Here is a 21550-nt window from a genome sequence, read left to right as displayed (position 1 = left end):
CAGTGGGAGAGGGAGAAGCAGACTCCTTGCTAAGCAGGGAGCCTGATGTGGGGCTCGATCCTGGGACCCTGGGATCATGACCTGAGCTGAAGGCAGATGCTTAACCGACTGAGCCACCCAGGCACCCCATCTGTTAGGTTTTGTTGTTAAGTTAATAATTTCACCTTCAATAAAGGTTATATTGTTGATTGTATTTGTGCTACTGAAATCTAAGGCTATATTTCAATGGTACTGACTAAATGCAAGTAGTATCATTAGGGATGTGTTCAGCTGAAAGTCACAGAAAGCTGCCACCAGTGGCTTACACAAAGAGAGTTTTACTTACAAAAAGGTGGCAGGCTGCATTACATTCAGGCAGTAATGTCATCTGCAGCACGCCGCAGGGAATGGCAGAACCGCCAACTTCTTTATGATTTACTGTAAAATATTAGAAAAAATGTTAGCAATCATTAATACTAATAATACCAATATTTACTGGTCATTTACCATTTGCCCTCTTCCGGGTGCATTACGTGTATGAGCATTTCAGGCTCACAGCTAGTCGATGAGGTGGAATGGTAATGTCTTTTGGAAGTCATCCCTTTTCTTCTTCTCCAAGTCAAAAATTAGCTGTAGTATTTTTAAGGGCACATGGCTTCACCAAAATCCCTCCCAGGTTTCCTTTGCTTATCAATGCATCAAATTTATAAGAATTCTAAGAATCTGATACTTACGGATTGTGGAGAAACCAGTCCAGACTTTTCAGATCACATTAAAGATCTACGCTGTTCAGTATACTTTCAGAATGGACCCTCGGAAGGTGCTCTTGTGGACATAGTTCTGTTGATTGGCAAGAACCTTGCCTCCCAGGAGGCACTGTAACTTTTACATATCTATTAATAATTATCAAAGTAAAAACAAAGGATTTTACTTTGTCTTCTTGGTGACATTTTCTAATGTTTGCTAAGTTAACAAGTTTCATTGGGTTTAATTTTACCGTCATATAACCACTGTGATGTCATTACAGAACGATAGTGGCCCAGGTGTAGCATCAGCTCTGGAAACTTCAATGTGGTCATGGTAGCAGTTAGGGTGGACTCCATCCCGTTCTTGGCCACTTGGGCTTGTCTGCTTCTCTCCCTTTGTCTCCCTCCCAGCCCCTTCAGCAGTGAGCATCTGCAGTGAGTCTCCGGTGAGTCTCGAGCATATTCGGATACAGATCGAGCATATTCGGATACAGATCGTTTCCCTGATAATCTTTATGGTTGGCTGTGGCCTGAGGAGCGGGGCTAGTTCTCACAGAAGCACCTGGTTTGGGGGCCATCGAGCAGTGTCTGTGCCCTGCCTGAGAAAGGGGCAGTCTGAGTTTCAAGCATTTCAAGGTTTCGCTTCTCCCTGCCAGCTGATGTATTTTTGTCATCTTCATCCATTTATCAAATGAACCTAAACTTTATGATAAAAAAAAAAAATGGGGCTTGTGTATCCTTTGCAGGTGGGAATGCTGGTACCAGTTTTGGGTATCTTACCCCAAAATGGTGAATTACCTAAAAATGTAGGGGTGAGACCTTGGAATCTGTACCTTTATTAAGCACTCCACGGTTCTGTTGAGGGGGGAGGGGTATCATGCTTCAAGAAACCCTGCCTTAGAAAGTTTTAGCTCTTTGGGTCTTCAAAGCCCTGTTATTAACCTGGTTAGCAAAGCTCTGTAAGGTCTTTGTGAGTATAAATTTCAAGATTTTTTGAGATCTGAATCCTGCTCTCCAGTTTTTCATTACCTTTCACTGCTGTTTTCTCCAGAGCTTTCTTTACTTCCTTTGCATTGTTCTGTTAGGCATTTGGCCAAACTTGTCAAATAAACTTTTCCTCAAATTGAATATGAACATTTAAGAGTGCTGACAGGTTCAGTACCCAAATATCTTACTATTTCTGATAGGAGTTAGTTCTCTCTGTGGAAGGTGAATAAGTAAACCAATGTCTTTTTCTTTTTCTTTTTTTCTTCTTTGCACATAAGGAAGGCAGCATGCTAGGTACTGCCAGGAGGGAACAAGGGAACAAGAAGGTCAGGGGTGTAAATCAGATTTCTGTCATCAAAAAAGATAAACTTTTAATGTGATTAATTAAAATAAGCTGTTCTTTAAAAAAATAAAAGGAGAGATAGCCATGAACTCAGATAAAATTAGGCAATTAAGTATTTTTTCCCTAGGGCAGCAAGGAGTTACGAGAAATACCATAATCTATAAATTTTGTACTAAAAAGTTGCTGCTAATAAGATTATAAAACTTATCTTTAAAGTTTGCTTTGTATACTGCTACTCCTTTGTTCTTCAAAGCTGGAGAAGTTTTTTTCTTCGGCTTTTAACATGAAATGAAAAGACATTTTCCCCCTATATTTTCTTCTTGCCATTTATAAAGCTGAGCTGTTTAAAAAGTCTTTTATGTATTAATTCCTTTTCTCTCCATCGTTTGTACAAAACCAGCTCTAAGATTGGGAATAACATTGACTATTGCTAACCCGAGCCCAGTGAATTTAACATCTCATAAAACCTAGCATTTGAGGAGACTTTGCATTTCTATCTTGGAGTTCCTTGTCCAGCCCTTAGGGCAGGATTCCATTGAAATAATGCATAACATGGTGGAGACACTGTCTCTGGAGGGAACTGTCTGATTTGACCTTACATGTTGCATGGAGAGGACTGGAGGTTGGGTGGTGGGAGAGGGGGACTGCAGAAGTGCAGAATACTCAGGTTTACTTGAAGCCAACTGAGCGTGAGCAGAGGAAGGTCCTGTCTCTTGGCTCAGCAGGGCTCAGCTCTCCATTGTTGTGGAATTAGTGAATAATACACTCATGAGAACCCACATGAAGGATGCTTCTAGAACTCCAAGAGGACTTGTACCTTTGCTTTGTTAAGTAAATGGTCTTGGGGGATACTCACTTCACCTTTGTGTGTCCACAATACTTCTCCACACCAGTTGTGTTGTGATTAACCCCATCATGGAGCTCTCGTGCCCCTCCTAGACCAGGTGTCCCTCACTGGTAGGACTCACCTCTGTCTTTTGTATTATCACAACGGTGCCAGCCATGTGCTGAAGACCTGGTAGATATGGAATGAAGGCAGTGCGCTTACGGAGTTCAGACAAACCCAGAACATAGGCTTCCCAATTTTACAGAACCATTGGAGTCACTTCCGTTTTATGTGTAACAGAGCCATCTGTAATGGAGATCCTCTCTCTCTCTCTCTTTACAAACACCTGTATAATAAACTTTTGATTAATTCTTTGCATTTTGTGGTCAAATGAATTGGCTGAAAACCTTGCCACCTCTTACCATCTTACTTGCTTCCCAGTAACACTTCATAATCACTCTCCTCGGGTCCCTTAAGAAGCAATACAGTACAGTGATGGAGACGGTGGCCCCTGGAGCCAGGCTGCCTGGGTTCTAAAATCCTGCCTCGCTCTCTGACTAGTGGCAGATCTTTGGCCAAGCTGCTCAGATTCCTCAGCTGTAAAAATAGGCACAACATAGCACCCACCTCATAGCGCTCTTAGTGGATTCAGTGAGGTAACACAGGCAAAAGACCTAGAGTCGTGCCCGGAACTCTGTGAGCTTCAAGTCAGTAAGTGTCAGCCTTTATTAGTAGTAATTAAAAAACTTTAGGAAGTCTCTGCTTGCTTACTTAAAATTTTCATATTGGCATGTGTTGGAAGCAAAGAACAGCCACGGTGTGTAAAGCGCCATGTTAGCGTCAAAGTTCTTTGGGAAAATGAGGTCAAGTTGACTGATGGTGGTAAGTACAAAAGGGGGCACTAAGGCACAGGGATGCGTAGGACTTGCCCTCGGTACAAACTGATCACAAGATGGTCAGAAATCATAGGATAGAAGGAACAAACTCACTTTGATTACCAGGTACTATTCTCTGCACTTTAGGTTTGTTTTTCTTTCAAGCAAAACTCATAGTCCTATGAGATAGCTATTATTATTCCCATTTAATAGACAAACTAAAACTTAGAAAGGTTGAGAAATCGGCCAAACATCACATCTATGCAGTAGAGCTAGGATTTGAACCTGCATCTGTCATATGCCCTCCTTCCGCTAATCGTTATAAACGTCTTTGGAAGTGAAATAAATTAATCGTGCCCTGGGCGGTAATAGGACTGGATACTATAGGACAATGAGATCCCAAGGTGGAAACAACCAATTTAAGAACGCTATTCTGTTCACCATTGTATTTCTCATGGTATACAGCATTGGTGTGCAGTATTTGTGAAGTGAGTAAGTTTATGAATGAATGACCAGGAGTGTGATTCCATGCCTCTGTGATGAGATTGTTTAGTTTGGCTGAGGCTCTCAGGGCAGTCTGGCTTACGTCTGAAGCCATTGTATGTGCTTCCTGCTGTAGCTGTCTTAGCAGGTGAAAGAGAAGGTTATTTAATATAACGTTTGTCTCAAATTACTTGTAGGCCAGTAAAAAAGCAGACCACAGATGTAATCAGTGGGATCATGTGCTGTTTGAAACCCTTCTTCCCCCCACCGCACAGATGCCGTCCCAAAGCTGCTGTGTCCTGGAACCCTGCACGCCCCACTGCACACACCTGTCCTGATTGATGACGACATCAGCTCCGTAGGCCGCTACAGGGGAGCACGTGGGCTAGGTTCTGAGTGTATCCCAGTTCCCTTCTGCCTCCTGAACACCTTCGTAAAGTTCTACTCATTTCACAAATACCGAACACTTATGCTGTATACTCTGAGAAATACAGGTTTCACTTCGATGAACTACGGAGCTGACAAACACAACAAAACAAAAGGGAGTAGTAGACGTGGAAGCAGGGGTGTGCTGCAGTAAGGATGGGATGTGTGGGGATAAGTGGGGAAGTAAGAGAGGCAGAGGGGGCACTTGGAGGGTCTTTGAATGGAAGCTGATGCTCTGGCAAAGGGGGAAGTTGCCACTTGTGTCCCTTTGCGCCATGTCCCTGGAGCATGGTATCCACTTCACGGCCAGAGGCTGGCTCGGCTGCCCCAGCGATCAGGGGAGAAAACACCATCGACAGAATCCACTCCTCCTCCTGCCCTATAATGTTGACCCTCTGGCTGCTATTGCTAAGGGCACTTTCTTTATCACACCATGGAACAGGTAGATTTTCCTCTGCCAGACTTTGCAGGCTTTCTTCTGGTGATTTATTCACCCATGGCTTTATGCAGCCACTCAGCAAACATTGATTGAGGGCCTCTCTGTGCCAGGACCCGTTGTAGAGGTAAACGCCTGCCTCGGTGGTGCTGGGGGGTGACTCTTCTGTCCGGTGCTTGCAGCTACTCTACCAGGCGGGTCGCTGCATAACCACCTGTTGCTTTTTCTTTGTCATTTGGCAGGTGTCTGCCTGCTTCTTCTCTCTAATTACGTACAGGGTGGAATTCAGTGCTTCGGGGATATGGATGATTATAGTGAACGGGCTCCCAGATGGGTCTATTATCTTGGTGAATCGTGCATACTTTTTTTTTCAAAAGTTAGTTTACTCTGGAGCTAGATATTTTAGAGGGAAACAGTCCAGAGGGGGCTCAAGAGACAAAGTTGTTGGATGAGTTCCCAAACCTGGGAGCAAATGCAGTTGGGCTCTAGGGCCTCCGAATGTGGAGCTAGACTGCTGTTGGCTGAGAGCCTCACTGTCTGTCCTCAGCGAGGAAGCAGTACAGCTGGAATGAGAATTCTCATAGTCTCGTTCTCAGTCTAGTGTTTTTTTCTGCCGACTCATTTGCCTAGGAGGGCTTAGCCCTTTTTGGACATTTATTGTGTTTTGCTGCAGGAATCAAACACAAGGTAGGTTTCTCAGGTGCTTATAGAATGGGCTGTGATAGCGAAGTCGGGTGGGAGGCGGGGAGACCTGGCAGCAGAGAGAACAGGGAAGCGGCAGGAGAGTGGGTTTGAGGGACGCTTTGTTTCCTTCTATTTTGTTCTGGGCTGGCCTTAGTCAGGATGTCTGGTCCTGAGTGCTGGTGGATTTTGTGTACTGGCAATGGCCTCGGGGATAGGGCACCTTGTGTATGTTCCTGACAGTCTGTGGGAAATAGGTATGCGTGTGTGTGTGTGTGTGTGTGTGTGTGTGTGTGTGTGAGAGAGAGAGAGAGAGAGAGAAGGAAAGGAGATCACAGTAGGGGGGTGTGATATTTATTCTGATTGCCTATTCAAATCATTTTTAAATGATTCAAATCATGGGGCATTTTCCTAAAAATAAAAGGAAGTCCTAAAAAAATAATAATGTTAATAAATAATAAAATGAGACCTAGAACTTGAAGTGCATTGTTTAAAAAAATCCTTCTAAATATGTTTCTTTGATTTTAGAAGTTGGCTTTTGTCTCTGAATCCCAGAAGACGTAATGGAATATTAAAGATGGTCTGGAATGGCACCTTCATGGTGTGATTTTTTTTTTTTTTTTTTTTTTGAGTATAGTTGACACACAGTGTTAAACTAGTTTCAGGTATGCAACATCGTGATTTGACAACTCTGTCCATGATGCTGTGCTCACCACAAGCATGGCTACCATCTGTCCCCACGCAACGCTGTTACAGTATCATTGACTATATTCTCTGCACTGTACCTTCTATCGTCATGACTTATTCATTCCATCACTGGAAGCCTGTGCCTCCCACTCCCCTTCACCCATTTCGCCCATCCTCCTATCTTCCTCCCCTCTGGCAACGATCATTTTGTTTTTCTGTATTTATTGGTGTGATTTTTTATTCATTTCAGAGATGGAGCATTCTGGCAGGAGAAACCTGAAACGTACAGTCAAATGAATTATTCCAGTCGGAGTGGAGCAGAGAGCAAGGCGGGATGGGGTGAGTACAGAAAGTGAAGGGTTTGGAAGCTGAGTTCACAGTCAGCACAACTACCAACCCACTGTGAGGATTTTAGCGACATAGGGTTCTTTCTATTCTAGAATTTCATGACGCAGGTTAAAGTTTTACATGAATTCTGTACAATCAAAATTCCCATCTGCATGAGTCATTGAGAGAAGAGGGTTTCCGATAGAATTATTCAGACAGACAGTGTTCATCTTTCAAGGCAGTGATGGAAAATGATGATTGGAACTCCAGGATCAGATGGCCAAGGTTCAGAAATGTGATTCATTCACCATGAGGACATTTTGAAACTGAATTTAACATTGTCCGGGTTTAGGTCTTTTGTTTTGGTCACTTGTTAGTTACAGTGTTTGGTAAGCCATGTTTATCTTAGTAATGGCAGAGCTAATGTCTGAATAGAGACATCACTAGAAAATTAATGCATAAGGTTTTTCTGTTTCTAATATAAAGGAGTCCTCTATTAGCATAAACTGTGCTTTGAAGATAGGAACCAGCACATGGAAAAAATATTGTCAGTCTAGGATTCTGTTGTGGAATGCGGTATTTGTTATGGTGAAAGATGATTATCAGAATTCCAACGTTCTTTTTTTTTTTTTTGAGATTTTATTTATTTCTTTGTCAGAGAGAGAGAGAGAGAATGGCAGGCAGAGGGAGAAGCAGGCTCCCCACTGAGCAAGGAGCCCGATGCGGGCCTCAGTCCCAGGAACCTGGGATCATGACCTGAGCCGAAGGCAGATGCTTAACTGGCTGAGCCACCCAGGTGCCCCAAAATTCCAACATTCTGACTGAGTAGCACTGATGGGTAAAAGGAGAGGGAGATCTTGGTTGAAGTACATGATTGCTCTTGAAAATAGGAGCATAATTAGGATTCTAACAGGGGCCTGCTTCTCCCTCTCCCTCTGCTGCTACCCCCCGTTCCTGTGCTCTCTCAAATAAATACTATCTTTTTTAAAAAAAGGATTCCGATCAATTGTTTTGCTAATTGTTCTCTATTACACAAAATAATATATTATAAATGGAAAAACTAATCTCTCTTCTTGAGAAAAAATGTTGTTCGAGAAAACTGTGCTTAAAAAGGGCTCCTGGAAATTTCACAGAGGGTCCTCTTTTCTGTAGATTTGTTCATTTTCTCACTCCCCCATAGACCTTTTTCTGATCTTTCAGTTTGGCGTTCTAGATCTGACGGGGTGCTGTGTCCCTCAGATGTGTAGAGTAAGTCTTGTATGATTGCTTCATATTTTATAAAAAGATGTATTGAAGACTTCTAAGATAGACCCACTGTTACATGATGGGCATGGAAGCTGTTCTCCGCCTTTTCTGGAGAGCAAATCGACAATAAATATTCAGAAACTTAATCTGCTGCACATGCTTCAGCTCAGTAATTTCACATCTGGAATTTTGTTCTAATGCAATAATCAGAGATTAAAGACTAAACTGGTGTACAGCGATGTTCATGTAAGATCATACATAGGAAAACTGGAAACGAACAACATCCAATAGTGGGACAATGATCATGTCACAATATACCCACACCGTGAAATTGCATGTGGTCGTTAAAGTCCCGTTTCTATAGCCCATTTGGTGCTCTGATGTTAAATGAAAAAAGGGAAGAAGTATGTAAAGTATGTGAAGTAGTAATATAGGAGATACATTCCCAGTTTTCTTTTAACCAAAGTAGTCTGAGGTATGATTTACATACAGTATAATGTTCCCTGTTCAGGTATATACTTTGATTAGTTTTGACAAATGTGTACAGTCATTTAATAACCACCACAATCGAGATACAAACTCTACCACCCCAAAAAGTTTCCTCTTGTCCTTTGTAGCCAATACTCTTCCTCTGCTCTCAGTCCTTGGCAAACTACAGTTTTGTGTTTTCCAGAATGTCAGGTAGATAGAATCATGCAGTATGTTGCCCCGTGCATCTGGCTTCCTTCATCTCTGAGATTTACCTGTATTGTGCACATCAGTATTTTATTCCTTTCTTTCTTTCTTTTTTTTTTTAAAGAGGGAAGGAAGGGGGAGGGGCAGAGGGAGTGGGAGAGAATCCTAAGCAGGCTCCACACATGCCCAGCATGGAGCCCTGTGTGGGGCTTGGTCTCACAACCCTGAGATCATGACCTGAGCTGAAATCAGGGGTTGGTTGCTTAACCAGCCGAGCCACCCAGGCGTCCCTTTACTCCTTCTGTTGTAGAGCGCCATGACATTGTATAGACATTTGTTCAATCACTGGGCCACAGACATTTGAATTGTTTCCAGGTTCTGGGGATGGTGAACCATTGAGTAGACGACATAACATTTTTATTTCTCTTGGGTAGACACCATGGGAAGATTACTGGGTCATAGGGTGAGTGTAAGTTTAAGATAATGCTATCTCTGTTAAAGAGTGTCTATACCATTTTGCATTCCTACCAGTAATGAGAGTTCCAATTGCTTTCATCCTCTACACTCATGAAATTGTCTGTTTAAAAATTTTAGCCATTCTAGTAGGTGTGTAATGAACAAACAATGAATCATGGAACACTATATCCAAAACTCTCATTTTCCTAGTAATTAATGCCAAGTATCTTTCCATGTGCTTATAAGCGATCCATATATTTTCTCTAGTGAAATGTCTATTTTAAAGCTCTTAAAATGTAGTTGGTTTTTTATTGAGTTTTGAGAGTTCTTTATATATGCTGTATATAATTCCTTTGTCAGATATGTGATTTGCAGATAGTTTTCCTAGTTTATGGCTTGTCTTTTCAGTTTCCTAATAGTGTCTTTTTAATGAGCACAAGTTTTTATTTTATCAGCTTAGCTATTTTTAATTTTATGGTTCATACTTTTTTGTAATGAACTTCTTAGTTTGAATAGTTTTAGATTTATAAAAGAAATTGTGAAAATAACACAAAGAGATCTCATACACCCCAACCCACTTTCCCTGTATTAATGTAAATATGGTTCATTTGTCACAAGAAACGAATACGGTTTATGTTTTTCGTGTCTTATCTAGGAAGTCTTTGTCCCAAAGTCACAATGATTTATGGTAGAAATTTTCTGTAGGATGGTTTTATGTAGAAATTGTGTAGTTTTAGCTTTCAGGTTTTGGTCTATGATACATTTTCAATTAATTTTTGTGTATGATCTGAAGTAATGTTGAGATTTATTTTTTTTCCTGTGTGGCATTCAGTTTTTCTAGCACTATTTGCTGAATAGACCTTTTATTAATATATATATTTATATCACATATATTATATATTTTTATTTTATTATATAATAAAACATTTGTATATATAACTATAACATATATAATTTATATTTGCATATATTTATATGTATATAAATATATATTTACATATAATTTGTATATAATTTATATATATTAATATATATATATATATTTAAATTATGTTAGTCACCATGTAGTACATCATTAGTTTTGGATGTAGTGTTCCATGATTCATTGTTTGTGTATAATACCCAGTGCTCCATGCAGTACGTGCCCTCCTTAATACCCATCAACAGGCTAGCCCCTCCCCCCCCCAAACCCTCAGTTTGCTTCCTGGAGTCCATAGTCTCTCATGGTTGGTCTCCCCCTCTGATTTCCCCCCTTCATTTTTCCCTTCCTTCTCCTAAATATAAAAAAACCTGTGTTGTGGTTCCTCTTTTTCCATGTGGTTTAGTCCAGAAGTTGAGAATCCTGTACCTTCTACTTCCGCATCTACCCTTACAATAAACCCTCATTACTTAAGACAACTTGAGTGGATCTCTGTTTCTTGCAACCTAAAGGAAACTTACTAGCAAACCTAACACAGTAAAAAAAAAAAAAAAAAAAAAAAAAAAAAAAAAAATCGATTTTTAACTGCAGTGCAGTTTTTTAAAGCATCCATTGGGAAGTTCTGTTTCTTCTATTTTCTGGCTTTTATGGGGTGAGGATGAATGACTAAAGAAAATCGTGTGCTGGCCCCAAAATTTCTCCTCCAGGGTTTTGCTTCCATGTGTGAAATTAGAGCTCTGTCTTTTATTATAACGTTATATTTCTGAGAGTTGTAAATACATTGCTAAGATCAAGGGATAATATACTAATATGTTAACCAATTACTGATTTTTAAATGTATTTTGCATATTATCCCAGCTCAAAGACCAGAGCTCTGAAAACGAGTAAATTCTGAAAGAGAGGGTTGCAGGTAGAAATTTTCTGAACAGAGGCCAAGACTTGTACTTGTGAAACTGGTTATCAAAGATGGTAAAAGGGTTACCAAGGCTTGGTTTTGCATACTTTTTTTTTTTTTTAAAGATGTTATTTATTTATTTGACAGAGATAGAGACAGCCAGCGAGAGAGGGAACACAAGCAGGGGGAGTGGGAGAGGAAGAAGCAGGCTCATAGCAGAAGAGCCTGATGTGGGGCTGGATCCCAGAACGCTGGGATAACGCCCTGAGCCGAAGGCAGCTGCTTAACCGCTGTGCCACCCAGGCGCCCCTGGTTTTGCATACTTGACACGTAGCATGTGATGGTGAAGGTCATGGACTAAGGAGTCAGAGTGCCTGTGTTTAAAGGCCATCTCCGTAACTTTCTTAGCTGTGTGACCTTGAGCAGATTACAAAGCCTCCTATGGCCTCAATTCTTTCTTCTGCCCAGGGGGGCATTTGGGCGGCTCCTGTCCGCTCACGCACCCAGAGGAAGTGGTCAGTCGCCGTCAGTCAGTTCATCCCTTTGCTCCGTGTATTCCCATCTCTCAGGCCAGGGGACCTGGAGGCCTGTGTGTGTGCCTGAACTGCCTGCATTCTCAGGCTAATTGTTCACTTTGCCACGAAGGCTTCCCGTTTCACTGAGCCCTCGAGGCACCCCATCTGTTCAGTCATCTCTGTTTTCCTGTGCGGGTTCCCTCCTCCTTTTTAAGACCTTTAATTAGTTTTGGGTGATAGAATCATCAGCACCACCTGAGCGTCAGTTAGAGCAGTGAGTGAGTTTCCTCTGAGTAGCTCTGGTGTACTAATTATTCCCACATACAGGTAGTTTTCTGCAGCTCTGATTTCCTGCTAAATTATACCAATGCACATTTAAAAACTTTTTTTTGTTGTACTTTTGAAATCATTCGCCTCAGGTTCATCTAGTCAAACCAGAAACACCTGCAATAACATTGAGATGAAATTCTTTTGTTTTACTTTTCTTCACTTTTTAACTCTGGTGCTTTTTTTTTTTCTTTTTTTTTTTTTTTTTTTAAGCATTCCTTTGGGATGTTCTGTTTCTTCTTTCTTCTGGCTCATGTTTCCTAAACAGACAGTTCATTTTTTAATAGTTGCTCTCTCTGGGAGGTGTTGCTCTTTGCCAGGCGTAGTATTGTCATGCCTGGCCTGGGGTATTAATTCTTTCACTGACTTTTGCTCCACATCGCATGACAAAGCCAACAGGATAAAGAAGCTACTGAGTTGAAACAGCTAGAAATTCAACTCAGCTAGGATTAGGTTAGCACCTACTAGAGGCAGTGGGCACCATGTTCAGAGCAGGAGACCAGAAATGAACCAGAAGTGAGAAAGATGGGCTGGGTATAAGAAAAAAACTCTTTCCAGAATGACAGTCAAGTTTTCTTTGCTTTTGTTGAACTATGGGGTAAGTGTGTAACATACCACAAACCCATGTTACTTTGGCTGCTTATTTTGATTTCACATTGGGTCTCAGTTTCAGAGATACCATAGGGAGTGGGTACATGCTTAGTCTAAAGGGGGTACAGCTGTTTAGATCTGTGACTGACTTTTTTTTTTCTTCATAACCTTTTGTACAGTAGTTAATTTTGTAATTAACTAATTAGAAAAACAGATTTGAAGATTGTAATTGGGAGGAAATCCAGTAAGGAGTTATTAAAGTTGGCCAGGAGAACTGAAAATGACAGGGCTGATGTGAGGGGCAGGAAATGGAGAGATGAGGAAGCTTGGGATTTAAAAAAAAATGTTTTTGTCATTTAATTAATATTCTATGAAAATAACTTTCTTTTTGGCGTATAGTGCTTTGAGTTTTAACAAATGTATAGAGTCACGTAGACACCACCCCAGTCATACTGTGGAACAGTTCCGTCACCTCCCAGAATTCCCTCATGTTGTGGTCAACCCCTGCCCCACCGCTAAGTCCTGACAACCGCCCATCTCCATCTGTAATGTCATATAAATGGAACCTTACTTTAGTTAACTTTTTGAGATGGGTTTCTTTCATTCAACAGAATGCCTTTTACAGTATATCAATTTCTTAGTATTTCATTGTATGGACATACTGGGCTTCGTGTAGCTATTTCCTGAAGGACATTTGTGTTATTCCGTTTTGGCAGTTAGGAGTAGAACTGCTGTAAACGTTTGTGTGCGTGTTTTTGTATAAACATACGTTTTCACATTTTAGAGTAAATAGCTAGGAGTGGGATTAATGGGTCATATGATGTGTATGTTTAACTTTATGAGAAACTGCCAAACTATTTTCCAAGGTGGATGGATGTAGCATTTTGTGTTCCCACCAGCAGTGCATGAAGGTTGCAGCTGGTCTGCATCCTTGCAAGTATTTGGTATTGCCTTAAAAAGAAATTATTTCAGTAGGTGTATAGTGGTATCTCATTGTGGTTTTAATTTGCGTTTCCCTAAAGCCTAATGATGTTGAGCATCTTTTCACGAACTTCAGTATATGATATTCTGGATATGGGACCTTTGTTGGGTATATGGTTTGCAAATATTCTCCCAGTCTGTAGCTTGTCTTTTTGTTCTTTTAACAGTGTCTTTTACACATCAAAAGTTTAAATATTGTTGAAGTCCAATTTATTGAATTTTTTCTTTTAAATAAATCCAATTTATAAAGCTTATAACTTTAGACATAAATTCGTGCTCTTTATGGCCATGCATTTGTTATTAAATACTAGCATCAGGATGTTTTCAGGTTGTTGGTTATAGTTGCACAAGTTGTGCACTGCACAATTCTAGGAGGCATGATTTATATGGACTACAGTGTGAATGGTAACCCCAAAAGCTGTAAGTGTTCAACTTGTACAACCATACATTATCTCTTTGGGTGTCTTCTCTACTCCACAGACTGCTTTGATTGCTGTGATTCTGTTTTACTTCTCTTGCCGTTTATTTCTTATGTGGAGTCCATATGGAAGCTATATTTAAGAAGCTCCTGTAGATTAACCATCTAAAGCTAACTTGTTCCTGCTGACTCTCAACTAGCCGATGGCCCATCCTTGGGGTTCCAGCAACATCATGCTGTCAGGCTTGTGTCCTTAGCTTTCTCTTCCTATTAATTCGCATTTATGGAAATTGGAAACTCTGAGCAGCCAGCCATTTTTTACTGTCTAGACAGCCATGGTTTTGAAACTCATGTCTAAATAAATGACTAAAAACTTAAGATTTGTAGCATCATCCATTATGCACTCTGGATTTGCAAAAAAAAAAAAAAAAAAAAAAAAATCAGAATATTAAAAGGAAAAAAAGTAATAGAATATAAAGACAGAAATGCCCTTTCCAGGGAATATTTTGGCCGTGAGTAATTCATTATTAACTCTGAGTAGCTCTGAGTGAACTCTGAGGTGGCACATGACTTCCCTCTGACAATATGAATGTACCATTCAGTACTGTGAGATTTAGTATAGTCTGAATACTTGCTCCCAGTTAAAGATGGGATCACAAACTGTTAATTAATCAATAGTGTTGCAGCAGGACCAGGAGGAGTCAACAGAACAGAGCTGCTCTAGATATGTTACAGCGTCATCATCTTCATCAGTACAGGCTCCAGACGCAGGGATAGGGAAGGATGAGCAAGCATCCTGCTTTTGAGTTGTTTTTATTCAAAATCAGGTGGATTATGTTTTTACGTAGAGAAGGCCCATAATAAGGTTGTATCTTGGGAATGAGTTTAAGTTAAATGGAGACGTTGGTAAAGAGGGCTTAAGGTTTGGGAGGAGTGGGTGTCTAATATCACAGGAAGTAAAAAGATATTTAAGAAGGGATCACTGGGGTGCCTGGGTTAAGCGTCTGCCTTTGGCTCAGGTCATAATCCTGCTCAGTGGGGACACTGCTTCTCCCTCTCCATCTGACCCTCCCCTGGCTCATTCTTTCTCTCTCATAAATAAATAAAAATTATTAATAGTAATAATAAAGAAGGGATCACTGCATGGAGAATCCAAAGAAGTGATTTGAGGGATGAGGGTAGGGACTTGTTTACTGGGGGGCTATTGATCCCACTCTAAGAAATGGTAGCATACAAAATGGTGGAACCAACAGGTGTTTTTTGTTTGGTAAGTAAGCCCAGGAAGTTATTACAGGAAAGGTGATCTTTCCTAGTGTCTTCCACCTAGCTGGCCTCTTTGTAATTAGCGACAGTGTGATTTCAGATCATTTTTCACCATGACCTGGAGTCTTAGGCTGTGTGTGTGTGTGTGTGTGTGTGTGTGTGTGTGTGTGTGTGTGTGTTTTAAATAGACAGGTCCTTTATCAAGTTACGTCTCCCTGTATTCCTAGTTTACTGAGAGTATTTTTTTACTTTTTATCAATGGGTGTTAGGTTTTGCCAGTTGTTTTCTTTGCATCTCTTGTTAAGATCATATGATTTTTCTTCTTTAGCCTGTTGTTGTGATGGATTACACTAATTGATTTTTGGATATTGAGGCAGTCTTGCAGACTTGGTTATGGGTGTATAATGCTTTTTATGTATTGTTGGATTTGATTTGCTAACATTTTATTGGGGATTTTGCATCTGTGTAAATGAACGATACTGGTCTCTGGTTTTCCTTTCTTATAATGTCTTTATCTTGTTTTGTGAATGCTGGCCTCCTAGAATGAGTTAGGACGTATTCCCTCTGCTTTTATTTTCGGGAGGAGATTGTAGAGGACTAGCGTCATTTTTCCTTTAAATGTTTGGTAGAATTCATCAGTGAAAGCATTCGGACCTGGCACTTTTCTTTTTGGAAGGTTATTAATTCTTGATTGTATTTTTTAATATGTATAGGCCTATCTAATTAATCTATTTTTCCTTGTGTGAGTTTTAGTAGTTTGTGTCTTTTAAAGAATTGATCTCTTTCATCTAAGTTATGACATTTGGGGGCATAGAGTTGTTCATAACATTTTTTATTATCCTTTTGATGTCTATGGAATTAGTAGTGGTTTCCCCGCTTTCATTTCTGATATTAGCAATTTGTGCCTTTTTTTTTTTGGATAGCCTTCCTAGGGGTTTATTAATATTATTGATCTTTTCAAAGAACCAGCTTTTGATTCTCTATTGACTTTCTTTTTTTTTTTTTTTAAAGATTTGATTTATTTATTTGAGAGAGAGAGCACACAAGTGGGTGGGGGGAAGGGCGAGGGAGAGGAAGAGGGAGAAGCAGACTCTTCTTTGAGCAGGGAGCCCAACTGGGGGCCTCTGTTGATTTTCTTTTCTAATTTCCTGTCTTTTATTTTACTGATACCTGTTCTAATTTTTATTATTTATTTTCTTATGCTTGGTTCAGCCTTCATTTGTACCTCCTCCTCTAGTTTCCTAAGTTGGAAATTTGGGCTACTCCTGTAAGATCTTTCTTCTTTTCTAATATATGCATTCAATGCTGTAAGTTTCACTCTTAGCTTTCACTGCCTCTCACACATTTTAATACATTGTATTTTCATTTTCATGTAGTCCAAACTACTTTTTTTTCTTCCAAGATTTTATTTAAAGTTAGTCAACATATAGTGCAGTATTAGTTTCAGGAGTAGAATTTAGTGATTCATCACTTAATGTAATACCCAGTGCTCATCACAACAAGTGCCCCCTTAATCCCCATCACCCATTTAGCCCATGCCCCGCCCACTTCCCTCCATCAACCTTCAGTTTGTTCTCTGTAGTCAAGAGTTTCTTAGGGTTTGTCTCCCTCACTGTTTTTTATCATATTTCATTTTTCCTTCCCTTCCCCTATGTTCATCTGTTTTGTTTCTTAAATTACATGAGTGAAATCATCTGATATTTGTCTTTCTCTGACTTATTTTGCTTAGCATAATACCCTCTAGTTCTATCCAGTTATTGCAGATGGCAAGATTTCATTCTTTCTGATGGCCGAGTAATATTCCATTGTATATATATATATATACACCACATCTTCTTTATCCATTCATCTGTCGATGGACATCTGGGCTCTTTCCATAGTTTGGCTATTGTGGACATTGCTGCTGTAAATATTGGGGTGCATGTGCCCATTTGAATCAGTATTTTTGTATCTTTTGGATAAATACCTAGTAGTGCAATTACTGGGTCATAGGGTAGCTCTATTTTTAACTTTTTGAGGAACCTCCATACTGTTTTCCACAGTGGCTGCACCAGTTTGCATTCCCACCAACAGTGTAAGAGGGTTCCCCTTTTTCTGCATCCTCACCAACATCTGTTGTTTTTGTGTTGTTAATTTTAGCCATTCTGACAGGTGTGAGGTGGTATCTTGTGGTTTTGATTTGTATTTCCCTGATGTTGAGTCATATGGAGCATTTTTTCACGTGTGTGTTTGCCATTTGTATGCCTTTTTTTGGAGAAATGTCTGTTCATGTCTTCTGCCCACGTCTTAACTGGCTTATTTATTTTTGGGTGTTGAGTTTGGTAAGTTCTTTATAGATTCTGGATACTAGCCCTTTATCCATCATGTCATTTGCAAATATCTTCTCCATTCCATAGGCTGCCTTTTTGTTTTGTTGATTGTTTCTTTCACTGTGCAGAAGCTTTTGTCTTGGTGAAGTCCCAGTAGTTCACTTTTGCTTTTGTTTCCCTTGCCTCCAGAGATGTGTCTAGTAAGGAGTTGCTACAGCTGCAGTCAAGTTCAAACTACTTTTAAATTCCTTCTTTGACCTGTGTGTTATTTAGGAGTGTGTTGTTCAATCTCCAAATATTTGGGGATTTTTCCAGGTATCTTTCGGTTATTGATTTCCAGTTTAATTCCAGTGTGGCCTGAGAACATATTTTGTATGGTTTCTGTTCCAAATTTGCTCAGACATGTTTTATGGCCCAGAATGTGGTCTGTCTTGGTGAATGTTTTGTGCGAACTTGAGAAAAATGTTTGATCAACTATTGGATGAAATATTCTGTACATATCGGTTGGATCTGGTTAATTGATGCTGTTGTTTAGTTCACCTGTATCCTTACCTATATGCTTCTGGAGCTGCCAATCACTGACAGAGGGGTGTTGAAGTCTCCAACTATAATAATGGATTTTTCTCTTTCTCCTTGAAGTTCTATGAGTTTTTCCATTAAATTTTTTGATACTCTATTGTTGGGTATAGATAAGTTAGGGATTGTTACATCTTCTTGGAGAACTGACCCCTTTATCATTATATGATGACCCTCTTTACTCTCTGAATTTTTTTGTTCTGAAGTCTGCTTTGCCTGAAATTAATATAATTACTCCAGCTTTCTTTTTTTTTTTTTTTAAAGATTTTATTTATTTATTTGACAGAGATAGAGACAGCCAGTGAGAGAGGGAACACGAGCAGGGGGAGTGGGAGAGGAAGAAGCAGGCTCATAGCAGAGGAGCCTGATGTGGGGCTTGATCCCATAACGCCAGGATCACGCCCTGAGCCGAAGGCAGACGCTTAACGACTGCGCCACCCAGGCGCCCCTCCAGCTTTCTTTTAATTAGTGTTAGCATGGTATATCTTCATCCTTTTACCTTTAATCTGTCTGTATCTTTATATTTGAAGTGAGTTTCTTGAAGACAATGTATAGTTGGATCTTGTTTTTGTATTTCCTCTGACAATCTCTGATTCTTAATTGGGATATTTAGACCATTCACATTTGATGTGATTGTTGATATAGTTGGATTAATATAACATTTGTAACTTTTTTTGTATTTACTGCATTTATACTTTGCTTCTTTTTAATCTTTCCCTTTTTTCTGCCTTATCTGATTCTACTTGAGTAGTTTATATTATTTCCTTTTTTTCTTTCTCTTAGCGTCTTGATTATACTTCTGTTTTAAAAAGTTGTAATAGTTTCCTTTTTGTTTGCGTTACACATTTACAACTAATCAAAGTCCACTTTTAAATAACACTATACGACTTCACAGGTAGTGCAGGTAACTTAAAACAGAGCGTTCCCGATTCCTCCCTCCTGTCCCTTTTAATACTGATGTCATCTGCTTCACTTATCCACATGCTATAATCACCCAATATATTGCTGCTGTTATTACTTTAAATGAAAGGTTATCTATTAGATTGATTAGGAATGAGAAAAATGAAAGACTTTATTTTATCTTCTTTTATTCCTTCTCTAATCTTCTTTTAATGTAGATTTGACTTTCTGATCTATATCGTTTTCCTTTTCTCTAAAGACCTTTAACATTTCTTGAAAGCAGGCCTAGTAGTGATAAAGTCCCTCCATTTTTGTTTGAGAAAGTGTTTTTCCTTCAATTTTGAAAGATAATGTTGCTGGATATAAAATTCTCAATTGTCCTTTCAACGCTTTAAATATTTCATTACACTGTCTTCTTGCTTGCATGGTTTCTGAAGAGATATCCTATGTAATTCTTATCTTTTTTTCTCTATAGATAAGGTGTTTTCTTTCTTTCTTACAATTTTCATTTCTGTTTACATTACCCATCTGTTCTTGGATGTTGTCTGCTTTTTCTTTTTCCATTAGAGTCCTTGACATATTAGTCATAGTTAAACTCCCTACCTTTAAATTCCAAAATCGATGCCATCTTTAATTCAGGTTCTGATGCTTGTTTTGTCTTTTTAGACTGGCTGTGTTTAATGTTTTCTGTAGCTATAGGTTCCAGAGGTTTAAGTTTCTTTGTTTCCCCACTTGGTGCCCATCCCCCACCCCAACTTATTGTCTTTGGGTTTCCCTAAGACTTTCTTCATAAACAGAGTTTGTGTCTTGTGTTTCTCTCTGTTGTAATCTATTTTTATTATATTAGAGCCCAGTTGATGTGGTAAAAGAGAGCAGGAAAATGTTATGATTTTATATTAAATCTCAATTTTTTTTAGTGGTCCCAGTCTCTAGGTTATGACCCTCTGAAGCATTTCTTAGCCTTTTTTCTCCTCTTAGAGGAGATAGGAAGGCTAGAGGGGACTGGAGTTGTCTTAATTGCCCTCTCACCAGGTGGCTAAGCCTCTGATAGTTTCCCTTTAGGGTTGGCCTTTGTTATGGAGAAAATCAGGGTGTAGTTCAAAAATGTTTGCTTCTTCCCTCTGTGCCAGAAAGATACAAGAGAACTTTTTTCTCCAATTTTTATCTTGAGAGCATGTTGGGCTTCTAGAGATAGACCCATGAAAATGTGGAGGTTTCCTAAGACTGAGCCCCCAGGGTTTTTAAGTCTGAAGTTAGTCCACACTCAGCCTCCAGGAATGCATCAATTATGGTTTAAATGTTCCTACCAGTTACTAGCTCTAATGTCTTCTGCTCCCAGTAACCTGATCTCAACCTTGGTTCTTTGTATTCTCCCATCTCTCTAGTGTTAGCTTGGTTAGTGTTTGCCATGTGACCTCAGTCTTCTGATGGATCTAAGAAGTCATTCGTTTTCAGTTCAGTTTTTATCTTGTTGTGAGGGCGGGAGTGATGGCTTTCAAATTCTTTGCATGTTGGGACTGGGAACCTTCTGGGACTGTCACGGGATGTGTATTTTGGGACATGAAATAGCTCAAAAAGGAAACCTCCTTTGTGTAAATCCCAGGTAATGTACTGCACTATGGCTTCCAACTCTGTGCTGTCACTTTATTTATTTATTTATTTATTTATTTATTTATTTATTTATTTATTTTATTTATTTATTTAGAGATTTTATTTATTTATTTGACACAGAGAGAGGGAGAGAGCACAGGTAGGTGGAGCAGCAGGCAGAGGGAGAGGGAGAAGCAGACTCCCAGCTGAACAGGGAGCCCGACCCAGGGCTCAATCCCAGAACCCAAGCCGAAGGCAGACCCTTAACCAACGGAGCTACCCAGGCGCCCCCTGTGCTGTCACTTAAAAAAAAAAAAAAAGTAAACAATTAGCAAACAGAAATAAAATAAAGAATAAATTCAGCAAAAGTTTAAACAAATAGACAAAATGGTAAAAAACAAAGTTCAGTTTTAAAACAAATCTCATAGCTCTTTGTTTGAAATAGTCAAGTAACAGTAGTATACAGGTGCCCGGTGCAAAGGAAGTGACGACAGTGACTGCTCTCTCAAGGGCATCTTAGGATACTGAGCTGGATGAACTTTGGAAATGACCAAAGAACCTACAGAGGAGTCACCAAACTCTAACCCACCAGCCACATCTTGTATACCATCTGCTTTTATGTGGTTGACAGGCTGAGAGTGACTTATATATATAAATGATTAGAAAATAAAAAAATTGTATGACACATGAAAGTTACATGAAATTCAAATTTCATTGTCCACAAGTACTGTTTTATTGGGACTAGCCATATTCATTTGTTTACATTTTGTCTGTATGCTCTCAAGCTATACTGGCAGAATTGAGTAGTTGTCCTGTGAGAGTCTGTGTGGCACTCTCATCACTTTGGACTGATGCTTGGGACCCTGCAGATTGCAGTGGTGCAGTTACAGCTCCACAGAATTTTAAATGTCATATGATGACATCTGTCCCTCCCTTTTGCCCTTCCTCCCTCCCTGCCACCTACCTTCCTTCTTCTTTTGTTTCTTTCTTCCTTCTTTTCCTTTCTTTCCTTTCCTTCTTTCTTTCTCTTCCCCTCATTTATTCATTTACATTTACCATAAATATCCATTAAGTCAAAACAAGAAACGAAAAGT

The 21550-nt window shown here is 39.6% G+C and overlaps 1 long non-coding RNA gene across 1 annotated transcript in view; it reads left to right on the top strand.

The window, feature by feature from the left end:
• The first annotated feature begins 5700 nt into the window (after window positions 1–5700).
• LOC123789395 (uncharacterized) overlaps window positions 5701–21550 on the top strand; it is a 361018-nt gene continuing 345168 nt past the window's right edge. Inside the window, exons 1-2 of the long non-coding RNA XR_015724054.1 lie at window positions 5701–5788; window positions 6720–6808. This is a non-coding gene — a long non-coding RNA (uncharacterized LOC123789395). The remainder of the gene's footprint in view (window positions 5789–6719; window positions 6809–21550) is intronic.

This window comes from Ursus americanus, chromosome 3, assembly GCF_024610735.1.
Source record: "Ursus americanus isolate L20-20 chromosome 3, mUrsAme1.1.p, whole genome shotgun sequence".
NCBI classification, from domain to species: Eukaryota; Metazoa; Chordata; class Mammalia; order Carnivora; family Ursidae; genus Ursus; species Ursus americanus.
This window is presented reverse-complemented; position numbering and strand designations above follow the sequence as displayed.